At 43.0% G+C, this 5,127-nt stretch overlaps 1 pseudogene; it reads left to right on the top strand.

Moving 5' to 3' along the window:
* Window positions 1-3,070: 3,070 nt before the first annotated feature.
* LOC119619062 (protein FAM204A pseudogene) lies at window positions 3,071-4,484 on the top strand (annotated as a pseudogene).
* The last annotated feature ends 643 nt before the right edge of the window (window positions 4,485-5,127 follow it).

Here is a 5,127-nt window from a genome sequence, read left to right as displayed (position 1 = left end):
GAGAGTTCTCACGAGATCTGATGGTTTTATAAGGGACTTTTCCCCTTTTGTTCAGCACGTCTCTTCCTGCTGCCATGTGAAGAAGGATGTGTTTGCTTCCCCTTTCACCATGATTGTAAGTTTCCTGAAACCTCCCCAACCATGTGGAACTATGAGTCAATTAAACCTCTTTTCTTTACAAATTATCGGGTCTCAGGTACGTTTTTATTAGCAGCATGAGGACGGACTAACACACCACCTAATCTACCAAACATCATAGCTTAAGCTAACCTACCTTAAATGCGCTCAGAATACTAACATTAGCCTATAGTTGGGCAAAATCATCTATCACAAACCCTATTGTATAATAAAATGTTGAATATTTCAACACTTTGTTATAAAATGGGCTTTGTGTTAGATGATTTTATTTATTGAATACTGAAAGTGAAAAACATAATGGTTGTATGGATACTTGAAGTATGATTTCTGCTGAATGCATATTGCTTTTGCACCATTTTAAAGTCAAAAAATTGTAAGTAGAGTCGTTGTAAGTTGGACTGCCTGTATTGATCAGTGAAATTGTCTGAGATCTTAAACTAGCCCAGTGAACAACTGCAGGGACCCAACCCTCGTAGTTTTATTGAGCCTATGGTGGGCCTGGGAACTTGCCTCTGTTATCTAGAAATAATTTCATCATACACACTCAAGCTCACAAAGACCTACACACACAAGAATGCTCATTGCAGAATTGTTTGTAATTGCAAAAACAACAATAACAAAAAAATACCTCACAACTGTGCACAGCCTACATAAATGTACGTGGGTTTTCTGTAGCACCCAGGTGAGACGTTCAGGAAGAATCAAAATGAGCGAGAAAAGGCAGGAAGTGAAAGCCACACACCAGCGTCCCTATCACCCTAAGGCCTGGTGTTGGGTGGCGCTGCTAGGCAGAGGGTAAGCAGGGGGCCATGGGCTTGGAGATGATGGGAGTCAGACCACAGATTTTACTACAGGACCCAGAATATAAACATATGCCACTGACAGGGACAGTATTTTGAAGGCAGAGCCAATACATTGTTTATACTTTAAGTGGCAAGCCACATACTCTAGGGTATCCCTGATCCCAAGAGCCAAATAAAAACTCTCTAAGAAAGTGGATTCATTTTGGGAGCTCAGCTCCTATCACACGCTCTAATCTGCCTTTCCAGACGGAAGGGAATTTGATTTCCTGTGCAGTAAGTAGCGGGGAAATGTATTGGAATGGAAAACCATTTTTCCAATGTCCTCTGCCTAACCAGACACAGGGTTGTGGTTTTCTAGAGAGAAGAAGACTTCAGGCTTAGGTCTAGACACACAGCACTGTCCCTACTTGGAAGCTGGTGTTCCCCAGTGGAGGAGTCAGGCCCTATGATCACTCAGCCCTGCCACAGAAGAGAACCCAGGCCTCCCTTCTTCTGGGACAACCCTGGCCTCTCTGCCCTCTCTTACCCCTGGCCTCAGACTGGGCCCCACTCACCAAGGCCCCGGTGGGTAATCTTAGCCAGCAGCAATCTCTTTTACTAGTACTTCTCCCCTGGAAGAAGAGAAATTCACAGCTGGTAGGAGGTCATTGTTATCCACCGCCACTATCACTTAATGATATTGGAAACTTCTGGGTGGGTGACGTCAGAAGCAGGTGTTGATGACATCACAAAAGAAACATCATTGTGTTGTACTGGAACTCTGGGGTTCTGGTATCATTTCTTCACCCAGGATTGAGCTCAACTGAACATTTTCAGACAGATCTGGGGGTTGAAGCCTGCACAGCCTCACCTCAATTCTATCTTGAGCCTAGCTGATGCCCTGCAGAATTAGATCTGTAAAGAATAACTGCCGGCCGGGCGCGGTGGCTCACACCTGTAATCCCAGCACTTTGGGAGGCAGAGGCAGGCAGATCACGAGGTCAGGAGTTCAAGGCCAGCCTGGCCAAGTTGGTGAAACCCCGTCTCTACTAAAAATACAAAAATTAGCTTGGCACAGTAGCGGATGCCTGCAATCCCAACTGCTCGGGAGGCTGAGGCAGGAGAATCGCTTGAACTCGGGAGGCAGAGGTTGCAGGAAGCCAAGACCGCACCACTGCTCTCTAGCCTGGGTGACAGAGCAAGACTCTGTCTCAAAAAAAAAAAAAAAAAAAACACATGGGTCCTTGCACTGATATTTTACTGAGGCTATAGAACTCCCCTGCTCCCCCAAACTGATACTCATGAGGCAGAAATATGAGTTTCTTCTAGGCCACGAAGTGATCTCCTCTTCAGGGCCTCATGTCTAGGCTCTTGAAATCAGCTCTGTTGTACCCCTTCCCCTGGGTGTTGGTATCTGTTTTCAGTAATGAACCTTTTCTTTGTTGTATAAGCTTTATCAACTTTGTGAAATATAATACATATACACAGAAGCATATACCATACAACAACGAGCACTACAATGAATAATCATAGAGCAAACTCTTGTGTAGCGACACTGTTTAATAAATGTTCGATAAATAGAACATTATCACCAGAAGTTTCCCTGTATTGGTTCCCAATCTACTCCTTTCTTTTCCAGTCCCTTCCCCGCACAGAGATAGCCCTATCTTGACTTCAGTCTTTCCTTGCATTGCTTTGTACTTTTACCACCTGATTATTCATTCCTAATCAATATGGTTTGCTTTGGTCTGTATTTTAAGTGTACATTAATAGAATTAGAGTATAAATATACTTTTATGTTGGGCTGTTAGAACTCAACATTGGTTTTTTTTTTGTTTGTTTTTTGTGTTGTTTTATTTTTTTGAGATGGAGTTTCACTCATGTCGCCCAGGCTGGGATGCAATGGCACAATCTCGGCTTACTGCAACCTCCGCCTCCCAGGTTGAAGTGATTCTCCTGCGTCGGCCCCCCAGGTAGCTGGGATTACAGGCACGTGCCACCACTCCCAGTTAAGTTTTGTATTTTTAGTAGAGACGGGGTTTCACCATGTTGGCCAGGCTGGTCTCAAACTCCTGACCTTAGGTGATCCGCCTGCCTCAGCCTCCCACAGTGCTGGGATTACAGGCATGAGTCACCACACCCGGCTTCAACATTGTATTTTTAAGATTTATCCACACTGTGGTATGCAGTTGGAGTTTATCCATTTTCATTACTCTATTGTTTGACTATGTCATAAACTAATCCTTCCTGGTTTGTTTGGCATTTGTTTTTATTTCCAGTTTTTTATTAGTGAGTGCTATGATTTGAATGTTTTTTGTCTCCTCCAAGATTAATTAATTAATTGAAAAATATAGGCTGGGTGTGGTGGCTCACTCCTATAATCCCAGCAGTTTGAGAAGCTGAGGCCAGCAGATTGCTTGAACCTAGGAGTTTGAGATCAGCCTGGGCAACATAGTGAGACTCCATCTGTTAAAAAATACAAAAATTAGCTGGGTATGGTGGTGTGCACCTGCAGTCCTAGCTACTCTGGAAGCTGAGGTGAGAGGATTGCTTGAGCCTGGGAGGCAGTGGTTGTAGTGAGCCAAGATTATGCCACTGCACTCTAGCCTGGGTGACAGAGTGAGACCCTGTCTCAAAAAAAAAAGGAAAGAAAAAGATGGTAAAGCAAGAAATCAATCATTTTAAACTGTTACAGAGCATAGAAATGAAGTAAAATGTCCATATTATTTTATATAAAGCCCACATAACACTGAAATAATACACAACAATGACTTCACACAAAAATTATTTCTTAAAAAATTATTTGGTTGACAGGGTCTTAAGATGGCTGCCAGGCGGCTGCTTCCTGACAGAAGAAAAGATATCGAGTGGGCTGGTACCTCCTGGACTAAATGAAAGTGATGTTGAGTCAAACTCTGAAGATGAAGCTACATTGGAGAGCTCTAGGCTTAACTTACAGGAAGATAAAGAGGATGGGAACCTCAGAAAAGCAGAAATCATAGATTTCACAACAGATGAAGCAAAAAGTGAAACAGAGTCAAATGTAAATGCCTAAGAAGAGTGTCCTTCTGGAATTGCCTTAGATACGTGGAATTGAATAGTCTTCAAATGCAGTCCAGTGGAAGGAGCTTCCTCAGTATTTTGGAGTCAGTGATAGGTTTGACCCCTCTGTTAAAAGGAAAACTGTTGAGAAGGCCTCAAAAAGAGGATAGAGCAGGCTGTGGAGGAGTGGAATATTGAGAAGGCTGAAGATCTCAGCAACCAGCTAGCTACTCGAGAGCTTGGTGTAAAAATTGCCAAAGCAGTTGTCTGCCACAATTTTGTAAAAGCCAAAAATGGAGACTAAAAATTCACAGGACTGCCCGAAAAAAGAAGAAACTCACGTGGAGGTTTGAAGCAAAGAAGAGATGGGCAACCAAAAGCAACGTGGGATATATGTAACTTGCCAGAATGCTTGAAGACATTTGTAGACTCAAATGCTCAATTTACCGAGAACGTTTTCCTGCCTATGTTAAATGTCAGAAAATTGATAGCACTAGAAAAGAAATAAGCATAAAATTTGGGAGTTTGATTATCAGCTCTTTTCAATCTTTCTCTAAGGACTTTGTCCTATTGAAGTGAATAAAATGAAGCATTCTGTTATTTTTATAAGAAATGTAAGAAAAAATATAGAAAAACAGAAAGTATTTTGTTTATTTGTATAAACCCACAGTATAAAATCAGTTTTGCGGCCAGTTGCTGTGGCTAATGTCTGTAATTCCAGCACTTTGGGAAGCCGAGGTGGATGGATCACTTGAGTCCAGGAGTTCGAGACCAGGCTGGCCGGCATGGTGAAACCTCATCAGCCGGGTGTGGTGCCACATGCCTATAGTCTCAGCTACCTGGGAAGCTGAGGCAGCAGAATGACTTGAACCCGGAAGGTGGAGGTTGCAGTAAGCTGAGATCACGCCCTTGCACTCCAGCCTGGGCGACAGACCAGACAGACTCTGTCTCAAAAAAAAAAAAAAAAAAAAAATCAGTTTTGCTGCTTTTCATTTATTTGGTTTAGCATAACCAGTGAGCTTCTTGTACTTTCTTTTTTTTTGAGACAGAGTCTCACTCCCTGTGTCACCCAGGCTAGAGTGCGATAGCATGGTCTTGGCTCACTGCAACCACTGTCCCCTGGGTTCAAGTGATTCTCTGATTCTCATGCCTCAGCCTCCTGAGA

Source organism: Chlorocebus sabaeus, chromosome 24, assembly GCF_047675955.1.
Source record: "Chlorocebus sabaeus isolate Y175 chromosome 24, mChlSab1.0.hap1, whole genome shotgun sequence".
Taxonomy (NCBI): Eukaryota; Metazoa; Chordata; class Mammalia; order Primates; family Cercopithecidae; genus Chlorocebus; species Chlorocebus sabaeus.
Note: the sequence above shows the minus strand (reverse complement) of the source record. Positions and strands in the feature narration are given on the sequence as shown.